This window comes from Orbicella faveolata, unplaced genomic scaffold, assembly GCF_042242905.1.
Source record: "Orbicella faveolata isolate gen_17 unplaced genomic scaffold, um_ofav_v1 contig_34, whole genome shotgun sequence".
Classification (NCBI taxonomy): domain Eukaryota; kingdom Metazoa; phylum Cnidaria; class Anthozoa; order Scleractinia; family Merulinidae; genus Orbicella; species Orbicella faveolata.
In genome coordinates this window covers 14,110,001-14,127,344 of record NW_028301563.1, presented here as the reverse complement: position 1 = coordinate 14,127,344, position 17,344 = coordinate 14,110,001, and the positions used below count along the sequence as shown (strand labels likewise).

At 38.2% G+C, this 17,344-nt stretch overlaps 2 long non-coding RNA genes across 8 annotated transcripts in view; both read left to right on the top strand.

The window, feature by feature from the left end:
* The first annotated feature begins 6,372 nt into the window (after positions 1-6,372).
* Positions 6,373-10,721, top strand: LOC149104935 (uncharacterized). Of its 6 annotated transcripts, none has more exons than XR_016201617.1 (5): positions 6,373-6,434; positions 7,123-7,291; positions 8,143-8,230; positions 9,744-9,848; positions 10,645-10,721. It is a non-coding gene; the product is annotated as an uncharacterized LOC149104935 (long non-coding RNA). The 6 variants fall into 6 exon arrangements; XR_016201619.1 differs by having other exon boundaries at positions 10,628-10,717; XR_016201620.1 differs by having other exon boundaries at positions 8,143-8,234; positions 10,628-10,717.
* A 268-nt stretch (positions 10,722-10,989) lies between these two features.
* LOC149104934 (uncharacterized) overlaps positions 10,990-17,344 on the top strand; it is a 6,621-nt gene continuing 266 nt past the window's right edge. Inside the window, exons 1-3 of one of the 2 annotated variants that reach the window (XR_016201422.1) lie at positions 10,990-11,364; positions 12,002-12,082; positions 13,881-17,344. The exon at positions 13,881-17,344 is cut by the window's right edge and continues 266 nt beyond it. This is a non-coding gene — a long non-coding RNA (uncharacterized LOC149104934). Of the gene's footprint in view, positions 11,365-12,001; positions 12,088-13,880 lie in introns of both variants that reach the window. The other variant, XR_016201421.1, reaches the window with a different exon arrangement.

Below are 17,344 nucleotides of genomic sequence, written 5' to 3'. Positions count from 1 at the left end.
ACTTATGCCAGCTTCTGAAACTGTCATATGGAGAGAAAAATATCGAGTCTTGCATAATACGTTTCTTGAACCGTACATAAAAAATTAACTGTTAGATGGAAGCGGCCATCTCGCTCTCTTATAGCTGAGTATCGATGAGCAGAAATACCTCTGAATTCGAATGGCAGCGACACAAAACGCCACCCCTTATTACACAGTGTTGCTTGTAAGTAATCTTGTAAGGTCTGTAAGCAATCTCGAAATAAATTTTAAAAAGCTACGAAATAATCTTGAATCAGGCAATAGTCTTTACTTGAAACGCATTCGTCGAATTCTAGGCCTATACAAACAAAGAGATAATAAAATAGACACACCAAAAGAATCTAGAATATCTTAAACAGAAGAGAGGTGCTGCCTCCGTTAGACAATCTCACTAACGCTCTGTATCTAGGGAGCGGCTGCTGAGGGAACGCTTTGTCGATCATTGAAATTTACTTCAATTTGTGAGAAAAAGTGGTGAAAAACTCAGGCTGCGTCCGCACTACAATGGAGAAATTTGAAAACACGGCTATCTTTCTATGGTTAGGCCTACCGTCTCCTCTAACCCGTCATGAAAACGCTCTTCAAACTGGAGGAATTTGAAAACGTTGGCTTGCGGCTTAGTCTAGACGACAAACATTTTGGGTTAGGGTTCCTCGGTTTTTTTAAAGTTTGGACAGAGATAGGATGTTGAATGCGTACGTTACATTTTACAGCCCAGCATGCGATTGTTATAAATTAAAAGTCAGTTAATTAAACGCCACTCCAGCAACTGAATTTATTCCTGTGGAAAACAGATTGTCCGCTTCTCATTTTGCCATACTCTACAAAAAAATATATTATCAGTCGTCAAGTGACCGTAACAAGACAAACGAAGACAAAGACGTTTTATTTTGTGTTTCGAAAAAAAAAAAAACCACACAAATCATGTTTTTTGAAAGTTTTTAACAAACCTTGTGTTTCCATGGTATTTTCCGTATTTTCTACCTTTGTTTTGGTACAGTAGAAAATTTAAACAAAAAATTTCGTTGTTTTCCCGTCAATTATTTTTATGCTCAAGGTGGCTCCTGATTAAGTCAGCCTAAATATTGAATAAATATCTGTATGTCAAGACGTCATTGCAACTTAGAGCTTAGCTTATCTTCAAATTTAAAAAAAGAACAGGAATTTTCGATGAAAAGAAGGATACTGAAGATTATATTGTGCAGCCATGGTTAAAAGTTAGTTAAACGCCATGCAAAAAACGGATTTAAATTAAGCTGAAAACGCCGACTTGCGTCTTAGTGTGGACGGGAAACATTTTGAAAACAGAGCTTTTCGAAAGCGATGACATCGCGATAATCAAGTGAATTCTCTGCCAAAGTTTTTCTCAAACACACGCCCAAAACGACCGGTGATTGTTGCATTTTCCAAATTTTTCCAGCGTAGCGTGGAAGGAAACATTTGCTACGTTTTCAGACGTGGTCTGTTGAATTAATAATCTGTAACGCTGTTTCTTTTCTTTCTTTTTTTTTTTCTGGAAAAGAGCTGGTTAAATTTATTCACGCAACACCTTAACTTTTTTTTTGTTTGCTTTCTTCAATTCACTGAATCCGATATCGCTCACTAAGACAAAAAGTAGACGAAAAAGTCCAACAAATACACAGAAAGAAAGAAAACAACGAAAACACTCGGGTTCGCTCGCTCAAGAGAAAACCTCATACTGGCCTTCAAACAGGAACGTACGTAAACAACAAAGATGTTTTCTGCATAATTTGACTTAATTGAGGGGTTTTAATGATGACATACGGAGAAGAAAATGGGGTACTTCAAATCCACCTGTTACTGGTAATAACTTCTTTATTAATTGTCGAGTGCTTTCGAGCACGTAAGAAGTCGTTCAGTCTTATTTTCAGACTACAGGAATCAAGGGATAATTACCTTTGTATTAGAAGACTGAACCGAAAAAAACTGTTACACAACCTATGGGCATAAAGTTCATATTTATGCTGATGATTAAATTCAGATAATATATTTTTTTAACAACAGCATTACATATAGTAGGAGATGTTTGTTAGACTATAACAAGAAGCCCGCATTTCGATTATTTGCCGTTTGAACTCCAACTTTTCCTTCCCTTTGAAGATATCTGAACTGAGAACTGTCCTCAAAGATCACACAAAATGCAAAGCAATAGGCGTCAGATTAACTACTTTGCCGATTTTATTAACGAAAAATGCGCGCAGCATCATCCTTTTTAGGCGATATGATACAAACTAGACACATTTTACAGATCTCTTTTCCCATCTAGTGAGAAAATAGCTGGTTTTGATATTCTAGCTTCCTCTTCGTCTTTATTTATGGGCTGACAGAGAGTTATTTTCAAGAACGTAGTGATGCTATAAGACGGCATTGCTGTAACGAAAACGTGCTTGACATGTCCAATTCAGGGAGTGTTACACTAGACAACGCCTCGTGCAAATTGCCTCGTAGATGCGCAACAAAATTGTGAGACAAATTAAAAATAAATTCCGGGAAATTTATTCAAAATTAATGTTATTTCTGGAACACTTAGCGATGCATTAAGAACTTGAAATCTCCATGAGAATGGTAGCCTGCAAAAACAGCCGTCCTTCTTCGCTCCCGGCCTGAGTGGCGTTTTGCAAAACGCCACTCGGGCCGGGAACGAGGAAGGATGGCTGTTTTTCGAAAGCTAAATAGTCGAGTGCTTTGTTATTAATATTCGTGATTTTATACAAGGAAAACGTTGTTTCTACTTTTTTTTTTTTTAATGATCTACAGGACGCAAAGGATAATTACCTTCATAGCAGAAGATTGAAGCGAAAAGCTTAGGCACAACACATCAGCAAAAAGTTCAAATTTATGTTCATAATTAAGAGCATCACATGTAGTAGACGATTGTTACGACTATAACAAGAAAGCCTGCATTTTTGTTCACAAAGTTCACACAAAACACGAAGCAATGAGTCAACTACCTTGACTATTTTTTTGAACTAAAATGCAGCATCACCTTTCTTTAGGCGATATAATACAAACTGCACACGCCTCTTACAAATCCCTTTTCCCATCTAGTGAGAAAATAGCTGGTTTTGAGATTCCTTCATCTTAGTCTCTATTTAGATGCTGACAGAGAATCATTTTTAAGAACGTAGCGAAGCTATAAGATAAATGCATGTGGCAGTTTGTCGGCCGGCGTTTTGTAAAGAATTATGCGTCGGCAATGGTACCAGAAGCGAGCTCAGTCAATTGACCCTATGGCGCTGTTACACTGGGTTTTATCAAGCAACCTGTCTCGCAATTTTGTTTTGACAAAAAATTGCCCGATGCGGCAACATATTGCAGGTTTTTGAAAGGGATTTAAAAAACCTGCAACATAGTTGTCTGAATTTACAATGTTGCGTTGAAAATCGTCTCGTGACGGAATCAAATTCTACTTTTTGAAATGATTGCCCTAACTGACAAACGTTGCAAGTCATGTTCATTTTAGGGAGTGTCACATCTGACCACGTCTAGTGCAAATTGCCTCTTGGATGCCCAACGCAATTGGAAGGCAAATTACAAATAAATTCCAGTAAAGCTATTGAAATGTTATTTCTAAAAAAAACTTAACGCATCGAGAACTTGAAATCTCCTTGAAAATGTTGTTTTGTTTTGTTTGTTTGTTTTTTTTTTATCTCAAAACCTGTTTCAGTATTTTCTCAGGCAAAAACTATCCTCAATTAAATACCGAAGATTGCTAAATATAGAAAGCTTCCACGAAACACAAGGAAACCAAAAATGACTGAGTTGCAAGTTTTAGATCGAAAGAGAAGATGAGTTTTCCAAATTCATCATCAAAAAGTTTGAACCAAATAAGAACATTTATATTTTTCCATGGGTCTTATCTTTTGCACTCTTCGCGCATTGTCAATTAAGGACCGAAATTACTCTCGCAAAAGAAGCAGATAGGAGATAAAAATGTTACATAAAATACTCAGTTATTTTTCTCCGTTTTTGTGAGTGATTAATGAAATATCGCGCAAGTTTTATTCGAGAAAATATTAACGTGAAATGCTCGGCGGAGGGCAGCATGTAACAAACTTGCGACCGACAAACCCGTTGCGCTTGGATTCCTGATCAAATTCGAGATTTAAAAATGTCGGCTTTCATGAAGAGGGGAAAATCGGAGTACCCCGGAAAAAAGCCAACGAGAGGAAGAGAAAGAACCAACAACAAACTCAACCCTCTTATGAGGCAGAGTTCGTGATAAGAACCCGGCAAATTGGTGGGTGTTAGGATACACAATTTCAGGGTGTATAAAACGGCAATTAGAGAGTATAAATTAAAATGTAAGGACAGTTTTGAACTCACCCTCCGAGTGCGTCGGACGAAGCATTATTGAAATCCATGACAAAAAAACAACGGGACCAAAAACATTCATTTTGAAAGCGCAACGGATGTCTTCAGTTCTCAAGGCCTGTGGAAAATATCAAGATAATATTGAGACAGCACCAGCTGGAGATATGTAGCCGAAATAACGCCTCCTTAGGAGTCAACGCTGTGTAATGAAGGATGGTGTGTTGTGTCTCTGTGGGTGGCAAACGCACCAGCTGTGAGAGATGAACCATTCAGAGCTATTTCTGCGAAAGCCAGTTTGACTCCTCCAACTATTACTAAGACTTCCCGTTCAAATTACGCACGTATAATGCAAGCTAAATACTTCGATCACCGGTTTTTTCAAATACGCTTCCATCTTGCGCGCCTGTTTATAGGTGAATATGTTCTCAAATGAAATAAACGTTCCAAACTCATATTTTTAACAATCACATAGTTAAAAAAAACAATAGAATTTCCAGGACATTTTCAGTGTTCCTCATCTTTGTTTTGTTTTTATTGAGTATTGAACATTGTGTAGTTGTTTCTCTCTTGAGTTATGTGTTTTTTTTTTTGTTCAAGTTGGTTTGTGATGAAGCTTAAATTGAAATACAAAACCATTTATACATTCCTCGGTTTTGTTAAAGTCTGGACAAAGGGTAGGATGTTGAACGCGCACGTTACATTCTACAGCTCAGCATGCGATTGTTATAAATTAAAAGTTAGTTAATTAAACGCCACTCCAGCAACTGAATTTAAATTGATTCCTGTGGCAAACAGATTGTCCGGGTCTAATTTTGCCATACTCCAGAAAAATATATATTATCAGTCGTCAAGTGACCGTAACAAGACAAATACGACTATCTTTATTTTTCCGAAGACGTTTTATTCTGTGTTTCGAAAATAAAAACCAATCATGTTTTTTTTGAAAGTTTTTTTAAAAACCTACTGTTTCCATGGTATACTCCGTGTTTTCTAACTTTGTTTTGGTATAGTTGAAAATTTAAACACAAACTTTCGTTGTTTTCCCGTGAAAGTTTTTCTTTTTTTTTTTGCTCAAGGTGACTCCTGACTGAGTTAGCCTGAATATTGAATAAATATCAGTATGTCAAGACGTCATTGCAACTTCGAGCTTAGCTTATTTTCAAATTTAAATAAGAAGAGGAAGTTTTGATGAAAGGAAGGATACTGAAGATTATACTCTGTAGCCAGACATAAGATGGTTAAAAGTTAGTTAAACGCCATTCAAAAAACTGAATTTTAACTATGCTTCAGTTTTCAGGCGTCAAGTTAAGATTGGAATGATGAATTTCATTAGACGGGAACATGTGGTCTAAAAAACTGTCACTCCTCGTGCGCAGCCAGTCCGAGTCGGCCAACTGCGCGTTAAAATAAAAAATCCCAAGGGGTCAAAAGAAAGGAGGTAGAGTTTGATTCCTTCTATCAAAGACAAAGGCTTTTTTTTATAATCTTACTAAGCACAAGGAAATGGTTCTGAAGAAAGTTTGAGAATAGACGTGTTTATTATAGTGTGTCCACAGACGCTCTATTTTGGCTTGAGTAAAGTGTTAACCACAGGGGATTTGAGAAAAGCGCGAACTCAAGAAGCTTCAAGGGGATGGCCCTAGGGAAAAACATTCTCGCGCTCGCATTGCTCGCACGCTCTAGAAAAAGTAGCTCGTAGCAAAAAGATTAACGTCTTTGGACAGACTATGATTTTAACGACACGACTTATTTATAATGCTTGAGTGTGGCTTGATGCAGCCACAGCAGTACCACGTCCTTTATACAGCTCGATATCTTAACCAAAAGAAAAGACGATGGCTTGAAAAAGCTCTAAATTTATAAAAACGATTCGTGCATACGGTCTGTTATAATTAACAGCACGTGTGGAAACAGCTAATCACGTGACACTTTCGAGAGACACCCGGAAGATATCCCGATTCCCGTCCCTTAACAGGCCGCCGGTTGAGTATCCCATCATACACAGAAAGCACAATCAAAGATCACATGTCCAAAGGCACGCTATCTTCGCAATTATGGCGGGTGTAGTGTCTTGCAAGGTAAGACATTTTGGTGTTTTTCTGTTTTTTTTTTCTGCCCTTCTGTGGCTTGGTCTTATATTGCGGTATCATAAGTACGATTTAGTCCTTCAAATTGAAAAGGAACTTTTAGAATAATGTAAGACGACGGAAGCGTTTTTAGAAGGTCAATTTGAGCAGATGGCAATGTAATTTAACATTTCATTGGGGCTTCAATAACAAGGTGGTTTTCATTACAAATATCGCCCAAGAGCAAATAGCTGTGCATATTTTTGAATCCAGTTGAAAGCTAAATTGTAGGGCTTTCATTAAAGTTTTCAACAGGAGATAGAGCAACTGGTTTCCACAGGTAGGCAAAACTTCTTTATATTAAAGTAAAACTTTCCTCTAGATGGTTAAACCAGGCAGGCAAAATCATCCTCACATGTAGCCGGTCAATTTGCCCAGTGCTTGGCCCTTAATAAAACTCCCTGTAAATGGTTGATGTTATTCTTCTAATCAAATTATTACAATTTTCTGAATCTGATAATCCTGCATTATGATTGGCTACCCCATTAGGCAAAATGGCACTATCTTGCCAGTGGGGGTTATGCGCTGTGTCCCATAAGATAAAATTGTTCCTTATCACATATAATAACTCATATACTGACTTAACATGTTCTGTGAAGATTGCTGAATATGGGCCTTGTTCTTTTTTGTTTGTTAACAGACCTTGACTGGTTTGGTCCATGGACATGCAAAAATAGAGCTTGACCAATATCAAGTCATCTTGACCTCATGCTTGGTCAATAAGCCATATGTAATTGGACTGAGTGGAGCACAATTCAGGCTGTTGTCGCATGAGTGTAATTTCAAGTCGGACAAGCATGTAGAACAAGGTTGATTACTAATAACCCCATCAGTAACAAAGTCTTTAGTACAAATTTCTTTTCAACAAAAACACTCGGTAGTGTTTTTGATAGATTTTTAACACTGTAGGAAACACTGAGAATAAAGCCAGTAAGGCACAGGTAAGTGGTGTGTGAATCTATTATCCAATTACAAAATTTAGTTGTGACAGGATATACAGTTGGACACCCAAGTGACTGCACAATGAATGATGAGTTATAGATATAGCTACAGTCGAAACTCGATTATCCGGACTCCTTGGGACTAGACGAAATAGTCTGAATAATCAAGGCTCTGGATAATCAAAAATATGGATATTAATGAAGAACAAAACTTTTTAAATAAAGCAACATTTAATCGTGAAAAAACACTTTACAAATCATTTGGGAAACAATACGGTCTACTGTCCATCTTGAACCACTCAACACCTAGCCAATCAGAACTCATTCGAGTATTCTTTATTAGTTACGACGCATGTAAGTGCTGCTTTTGCTCTTTAAAAGCAAAACAAACTTCCTTTGACTGCATTTTTCCATGCTATAGTTTTCAAAAGTCAGAATAATTATTGCTACGGATCTTGATCGTGACTAATAAATATTCATGACAAAATTGGGACTAGAAAAAAAGTCTAGATAATCGAGAAATTCGGATAATTGAGGTACAGATAATCAAGGTTTGACTGTACAATAATTCCTATATTGCAGAGTACAATATACAAAACAGGTGATATGTAGAGTATGAAAGTTTGTGTAGTCACTTAGACTTAAATTAGAAATGTCAAATGAATGTATGTAATGCAGTTAATGGTCTCCTCATGCATGTACATTGTTTGTTCCCACAGAATGAAACACATCAAACTGAAACTCACTCGTCTGGAGCCTAGATTTTCACTACAGGACATGATGATATCAACATGGAAACTACTATTGGTAGGCAAGTGATAGCAAAAGCTATTAAAGCAGCTTTTTAAAAGATAATGAGTTTTTTCTTCAAAACAAAGCCACAGAAGAAAGCTTGCTTTAAATAAATGTAGAATGATACCAAAGAGGAGAATATTATGATAAAGGGACCTAATGGACATGTTAAGATAAAACAACACTGATTTAGCGAGCGAGAAGAAACAAACGCATACAATGTAGATATGCAAGGGATAAATGAATTATTTTCTGAGTGACAGGCTGTCTGTAGGTGTTGGGACTGCAATGTAGTGGATAAAGATGGAGTGCATGTTTCCGTGGGCTTACTGATCATTAAGTTTTTGGTCCATATACAATTAAAAATATGCTATTAAATATACATTTGACGTATTTAATAATGTTAATTAAAAGCACACACCACATCATACCAAAAGTTGTAAAATGTCTGTTTTGTTTGGACTTCAACCTATGCAAATATTGGGCCAAAATCATGATTGCTTGTGTTTACTACTGTAAGTATCCTGTTGTGCTTTGTGTATTTTCTTTGCTAATGGACTTTGCAAAATGGCATCACAGAGGGTCCACTGACTATACTTAAAAAATTACCATGTAACCAGTGCATCTGACATTTTCCTATGAAAACAGCAAAAAGCTGAAAAAACTTGAGAAATTTCACCTTTTGACTTTTTAGGGAAAAGTGAAATAAAACAAAATTGACTTAAATGATACCCATGAGAAATCCTAAAAATACTCCACCTTATCTGGAGGGTTGGAGTGGTTATAAATATTATTATTTTTGCTACACTGTACCTGCACAAGAACTAATAACACTATGCAGACAAAAATGAAATAAAGTGGGTACTGGTTGTTTCAATGTTGTTCAGCTATTTCAAGAATCTTTTGTTGGACCATGTTTGTGACTACAGATAACCTAGCCGTGCTGCTTATGTTGTTGATGAGGGTTCATTTGTGGAAGGAGGAACCCAAATTAATTTCTTTAAGTATAATTAAACTTCCTTGACCATTTAGCTTCATGTTATTTACATGTAGTTATAACATTTGTTATTGTGGAACTGAAGAGACACAGTGGTGATCTACATGTAATGGTCAGTACACTGGACTGCATATGAAGCAGTGTTTGGTTTGTTTTTGGGCAAGACACTTTATTCTCACAGTGTCTCTCCACTCAGGTGTGCAATTGGTACTTGGTGAATTCAATGCTGGGGGTTCCCATTACCTGAACATGGACTAGCATCTTATCAAGGGGGTGGGGGATGGGGGGCGGAGACGAAGTGCTTTTTATCATTTGACATGTACAGTATGCTTCAAAGAAATAGCATAAGCTGCTGTAGTGTTTTGGATCACTTAGCCTCACATAGATTCTACTTTAGATTCATTGTCAAATCTCTCCCTTAGTAGGGTTGAAACTTTAAAAGAAGCTTATGACTCATTTTTAATTGTGTAGTTTGTAAAACTTAAGAGATGAAGGCTGTCATAAACATTTCCTGTTTCTTACTATATGTAGATTCACAACAGACCAGCAACAATGAAAGCTAATGACGAGACATTTGATGTGCTGAGACTCAATATTAGGAGAAAGCATCACATTGAAACATCAGATTCCATACAAGTAAGTCACAATTTCTTTGTGTTTGGTTTCATGTACTACGAATGACACAATGTAGGTGGGATATTTAAACTGATGTTATGTGGCCATACTACGCCTTAGCCCTTCAGGCTAGGGTGTACAAAAATTTCTTAAGACTGCAATACCTGGGCTGCTGTTATTGAGGAGTATTCTTTTGTGGGAGGAGGGATGCAGTAATCTAATGTTAAGCACACTGGACTGCAGATCAAGAAATCTGATTTTGAGTCAACTGATAGGGTCTGTGCATTGTTTTCTTGGGCAAGACACTTAGCTCTCACAATACCTCTCTCCACCCAGGTGTACAAATGAGTTCTGGGTGAACTTAATACTGAGTGACCCTTTGACAGACTAGTATCCCATGGGGGAGTAGTCCATAAACACTTATTATCACTTATATGTCACAGAGACTGGGATAAGCTGTAGTGGTTTGCATCACTTGGCCTGGTGCAGACTTAACCTTAGCTTCTTTGTCGAACCTTGCCCTTGTAGGGTTCACACTGCTAAAATTCAACTGTGGAGTTCTGTGAAACAGACAGACTCGCATCCCATCGGAGTAGAACCACTCAAGATCATCTAATGCAGCAAAGACTGGGATAAGCTGTTGTGGCTTAGATCACTTGGTCTGATGAAGACTTTACCTTACAACTGCACATGTACCTTCATAGTCCAAACTCACCCTAGTAGGGTTAAAACCTTAAAAATCTGATTACTTATTTTTGATTCTGTAATTTGTAAAACTTAAATGGTAAACGTTATTACAGTTCCCATTTCTTACTAGATACAATTCATAACAACCAGAAGGCTGTGTGCTGAGAAAGATCCATATTGCAGCAGTAGATCCCATATCAGATGAGACTTGGTGTTTCTTTGTGTTTTGTTGCAGAAGTTATCAGTTACTCAATTTTGCATGTAGCTGTGTTAAGAATAATGGAACATGATGTGTGCAGAAAATTAAAACAAATAGAGATGGTATTGTTTCACTGTTTAGCTATTGCATTCCGCTGTGTTCTTGGACATGACTCACTTGTAACTCTCACAGTGCCCCCCCCCCCCCCCCCCTTCACCCAATCATATACAAATAGATACAGGTTGAATTTCATACTGGGCCTAACCCTGCAACAGACTGGCATCCCATTTAAAGGGGGAGGGTGGGGGGGGGGGGGGAGGGGCGAGTAGAAAGGCTCCTTATCAGTTGATGCTACAGAAACTGGGATAAGGTGTGGTAGTTTGGATCACTTGGCCTGATGCAGACTTTACCTTACCTTCATCATCGCAACTCCCCCTAGTAGGGTTGAAACTTTGGAAATTTGATTCATGACTAATTTTTAATTGTGTAGTTTGTAAAACATACAGTAATAGATCGAGGAATTCCATAAAGGTTAGAACATTTGCAGTTTAACTTCTCGCTAGATAAAAAAACAGAAAAGCAAGGAAAAGAGCTCTATGTTGAGACTCTAGAGGAGAAAGAATCAAATTGAGACATTGGATCCCTTAGTAGGTCAGTCACAATTTCTTTTATGTCTGGTATCATCTACTAGAAATAATAATAATGAGCACAAATTAGGCAGAAAATTAAAATGAATATACATGTAGATCAATCGATTGTCTCACAATTGTTCAGCTATTTCAACAAATTGTTGTTATGTGTTTGCATAACTTAGCCTTTCAGGGGTAAGGTGTTCCCTAAGACTACAATGGCAGGGGTATTGTTGTTAAGAGGATTGTTTTGTGGGAGGAAGGACACAGTGGTTTAATTACATGGTTAGTGTACTGGACTACAAGTCAAGTGATCTGGGTTTAAACCAATGGTTAGGGTCTCTGTACTGTGTTCTTGAGCAAGACACGTTACTCTCACACTACCTCTTTCCACCTAGGTGTACAAATGGGTACTGCGTGTATTTAATGTTGGATGCTAACCCTGTGACACTAGTATCCCATCCAAGTGGAAGCTGTGGTGATTTGCATCACTTGGCTTGATGCAGACTTAACCTTACCTTCATTGTCAAAACTTACCCCTACAGGGTTAAAAATAATATTATGTAAAAAATGTGATGGTTTACTTTTAATTGTGTGGTTTTTGAAATAAAGAGATGAAGGTTGTCACAAAGGTTAAAACATTTCTTGTTTCTAACTAGATGCAAAAAAAGAAAAGGAAAAATAAAAGCTTTGCTGGGGCTCAAGAGGAAAAAGAATCAATTTGAGACATTAGATTCCTTGTAAGGCGAGTCACAATTTTCTTTTTAAAGGAAGCTACATGTAGGTTTTTAATCACTTGATAGTACCTTTACTAGGAATAACTTTACACAATACAAGCAAAGAACTTATTTGAACAGAGATGTTATTTCAAGAAACCTTTGTTATATGGCTAACTGGATACCCTAGCCCTTCAGGGTTAGGTTATACAAACATTCAGTAAGGGCCTATAATAATTGATCTTTTTGAGCCATTGCTAGGGAAAATTAGTTGTCTTATAACCTGCCCATTTTTTGGTTAGTTCAGAGTTATTTCATTTGTTTTAACGTTTTCGTGATCAGTAACATCAGTGATGATGTCATCAAGCCAGGCCTATGATCATGTGACTAATTCCAAAAAAATGCAAAGGCTTCTAGGCATATTACTTTATCAAGATTTTTTCATTGATTTAATATTTTGATTTAAATCCTCATTTCGCTGTGCATAGATTTTGTTTCATTTCTACATGTATAAGGTCAGATTTTGACAGAGATTCAAGGTATTGAAAAATTTGCAATATTTTCTAAAACCGGAAGTGTCGCCAATATCTACCGGAAGTAGCCTTATAGCGCGTGCGCAGTTCCCTCTATCAGGGGCACTTTGATAACTTCAAACGAAGCACACGAAAGCCACACGAAGATAACTCTTCTTTTGCGCGTGTTTTTCTGTTTTTCTCTTATTTTGATTTTGTTTGACTGTACTTTTGTGAAACACATCGAAAAAAACATCTAAAATGTAACTGAATTTAAAAGCTATGGAACTGTTTTAATTTCCCAGGCTCAGGCACTGGAAGTGAAATTTCACCTCCTCAGCAACGCGTGCGAAGGCGCGCCTAAATCGGTTGGTGGGCCCCTTAAAGGGCCCTAGTCAGCCACACCTTTGTTCTTGTTTACATGCTAGAGTTTGGTTGTTTTATTTTATTCGGAGCATGTCGAAACGATGTCGAAATCACTGTGAAACTACTACAGATAATTAAACATCCTTTTAGGAACACAACTTACAGTAAAGCTGCATGTACAAGATTTCGCTTCACCATGCAATATGAACAATTTCGATTACATCGAAAATAGCGGAGGCTGACTAGGGTCCGAGGTACTGTTGTCGATGATTATTCAAATTTCGAGACAATAGGTCTAATTGGATCAACAACCAATTGCTTTCCGGTTCATGTATCAATGCTTCCTTAGCTATTAAGTCTCGTGTGTGATAAGCTTAAAATTTCTCCTGACATTCTCAAACATAACCATGAAGAAACAGTGAAGAGGATATACATGCCGAGAGTAATCTCAAAAAGGAATTGTCTAGATAGATCAAAACCAGTACGGAGAATTTGTTTTTTGACTAAGAACTCTGAATAAGGACAAAGCAATGAGAAGAAAGGTTATGAACTTGACTATATTGTCTTGATATTTCACCAAATTCTTAGAACGAACTAGTCTATTAAGCACGCATAAATTATTCCTCAGGAAGAAAATGCAAAAATTAATATTGCTCGTTTAGTCAGGAACATTTTTTGCCGTTGGAAGTAAAGGTTAATTTTAGAATGCTATATTTTGGCCGGTGCCATTTATTTCGTGTTGCTGCTTGTCCGCGTTTTAAGTTGTTCTTGATATCATTATGTAAACTGTGTATTTCTATGATGATGATAAAACCAAACGAGTGCATTCCCAATGAGAGAATTAAACTGTAAACTCAAGTCCAGAATACACTTCATGTATATTTTGTTCTTTGAGTGTCAGTATACCCATTGTTAATTGGACGTTTTATTTATCTTTCTTTCAGCCTGCCATCTCAAGTGTACGTGCAGCGACATTAACGTGGAAAGAAACAAAGCAAAGCAAAGAACTTCGTTTAGATGTTTCTTCAGTGGATCGCGTTTTAAATGTAAGGTAGATTTACCAGACAAAGTTTATCTCGATTGAGTTTCTTGCGACAAGATTGTTAGGGCGGAGCTGGTATTAGTGATTTTACAATATAAAACTCAAGAGTCAAAAGAAGGCATTGGAATTACTCTCAAATTGTCTGGTATCTAAAAATAGAGTAGTGGTAGTCAAGAGTTAACATTGTAAGATAATGGTTTGACACTAACTATTTTTTTTTACGTTTTGTTCAAGACGTTTCGGCTGGTGCTCGAGCCTTCATCAGTTGAAATACTAACGTTAGTACGCGTGATTCAAAAAACTGTACGTCGAACGCGCGCGGAGGAAAATTCCGCGTGAAGTTTCAAGAAAACGTAGCGCGAGACTTATGCGCGTGCCAAAGACTTGTAGACTTCTGGGATGGCGATGTGGTCATTTCCAGTTTGCGGATCCTTTGTTGAAATCCACGGCCGGGTTTTTCGAAAGCCGGTTAACGCTAACCCAGGATTAAAAGTTAACCGAAGTATTTATTTTTCTTGCTTAAAAATGTTTTTTACTGCTTACGTTTTGTGTAGTTTGAGCTTAGTCAAACTCAAAACGGAAAGAAAAACAGTATAAAGAGAAAACCTCACCGAAAAGTTACAAAACTCAAATCAAAATTCGCGCTAATCCTGGGTTAGCTTAATCGGGTTTTGAACAACCCAGCCCAGGCTTCCAAGAAGAGACTGTGAACAGTTTGTTCCCGCGACCGAAAGCTCAAGAGAAGGTTGACCGGCCACAAACTGGCACAGTGTACAAAATCAGTTGCACCAGCTGCAGTTTGTATACTACGGTCAAACTGAACGATCACTGAAAACTCGGATTACAGAACACAAAAGGGCTGTTTCTATGTTCGACCATGGTTCCAAGATCTCCTGCCATGTCCTCGAAAACAACCACAAAATAAATGAGGGAAATGTCAGAGTTGTTGGACACGAGGCCAACTTTCACGAGCGACTCTTCTTGGAAGCCTGGATGTCAATGAAGAATCCGCAATCTGGAAATGACCACATCGCCATCCCAGAAGTCTACAAGTACAAGTCTTTAACACGCGCGTAAGTCAACGTTGTCGATCCACTTAAAATTTTTCCTGAAATCATTTCGACCAAAATGATGGCTACCAAGGCTAGGTATTGAAAAATATATATCAGTCATTCGAAACAATCCTTACAACGAAAGCTTCAAATATACTGCCACCTCGCGAAATTTCTATCCCTTCTTTCGTTCGCCGGGTCGTCATACCATCCCTCTTCGCCATTAGGCCATTTCCTCTCCTGAAAAGAAGAAAATAATGAGAAACATTAGCTTTTTCTCGGGTCAAATTCATTTCCAAGATACACCATTACTACCAGGGCGAGCAGCGACCAAAGCTCGTATGAACCGACTGCACGTGGTAACGGTTTTCAATTTTCCAGGAGCAACACGCAACGAGAAGAACAGAAAATATCAAACAAATTCAGTTCAAACATCTTACAAACTTGTCTAAAATTATTTCTTATTAACCCTTTACTGAAACGTTTCTTCCCAGCCTTTGCAAAACTGTGGCTATCTGGTTTACGGTACGAAGCAATGTACAGCTCGAAAAATTCAGAAAATTGCGAGCGAAGAATTGTTTCGTTCGGTGAAGAGCAGCAAGATTAAAAAATGTTCTCACCATTAATATTTCGAATCTTCAATCTCGTCCTGCGTTATCTTCTTCAAAGGAAGAACATGGCCAGATCCGACATCACCAGGAGTACATAAATCCACGTCTTCACAATATGACCAAGTATTTGGTTTGAGTGCAAATTTCACAAGTAGTCATGAATATTGATTACAAACTTGAACCAATCACTGACAAAAATGTCACCGCATATTTTCACGGACTTAAATTCTTACGCAAGACTATTGTGTCACTTCAAAACTATCAATTTCACTCTAGAAATTTGCATTCTTAGGCTTTGTTAAGACAGTAATACGTAAAAGTAAATACCTTTGTAAAGACTGATTCACGCGGCCATCATACTTCGTTAAATAAAGATAGCTGAGTTATTGATCGATTTTTGAAGGCTTTTAAATTATCCCCTTGTGTGATGTTTGATATTTGTATAACTTTATTACTTTTAAGTATTGTCATTTAATGAAGGGAGCCACTGGAAATCATGGTTCCCTTGTGAGTTCCCACTTACTTACCCTTTGCATTCGCATCCCAGACAGCTTTTAATCGTTCTTTTCACCTTGCACTCCCAAGTGTATTTCTTCCTATCTTTCTCTTTCTGTTTCTCCGTCTAATCCCTGCGCTTTACCCTACACACAAAGTCGTTCATTCATCTGTGGGTCTCCCTCACTTATGGTGTGTTTCGTAACGTGTTTGGTCGTCCTTTACGTCGTGACCTCCCTAGGCCTGTTATGCGCTTCACGTGCGTTGCCGTGGATTTTCCTGCGTTCGGCTACGCATTTCCTTGTGCTTTAAGCTATACACATCCCCGAGTTCCTTGCTATATATGTCACCCATACTTTGCTGTGGGTTTTCCAATACCTTTGCTTATGTCTTACACCATGGGTTTCCACTGGCATTTCGTCATCTGTTCCCTATGCATGCTTCGCGTCCATAAACTTTGCGTCCTGCCTATTTCCCGTGCGTTTCGCTATACGTTGTTCCATGCGTTCCTCCATACGCAACCCGGGGCCTTCCCCTTCGGTTTCCTAGTGATCTCTGTGCATTCACTGTGGGTCCCCCATGTGCTTTCTCATTCGTTACATTCGTTCATTGTGCGAATCGTTTAATTCATCTCGACGCGCGCTCCCAGTGTTTCCTCGTGTTTTTGGTTCATTTTTCCTTTCGTTTTTCAATGAATTCCTTGATGGTTTTCCGGAGGGTCCCTGCAATATTCGCCATCCCTTACTTGTTTGTGACACCGCGCGTTTCATATACGCTCAATGGTACATTTCTTTGTACATTACTCTACACGTTTCTTGTTCATTCGACGTGGTTTTCCTTCCGTTTCCCCTTTCGGTTTTGTTTCCTCTGGCCCTACCCTGTGCGTTCCGACATACGTAACGTGTGCGTTCTTTCATGGTTTCTCAGTGGGTTCCCCTCTACGTTAGCCTTGCACTTGCAGTCCCACATGCATGTAATAGTCTGTAACTGTGTGATCCCTCCGCATTTTCTTTAACATCTGATGTGATTCTCCATATAGTTCCCTTTATAATTTCCGTGCGTTCCGTAGGCGACTTCGTGTCTTCCCCCGGGGTTCCCGATCGGGTCTCCTCCAGTACCATAGCCGTACATTGTTGACCCTTGCGTTCCCTCATAAATTTACTCGCGATGCCCCCCTCCCCCGGTATACCTTCCCTAATATCCCTTAT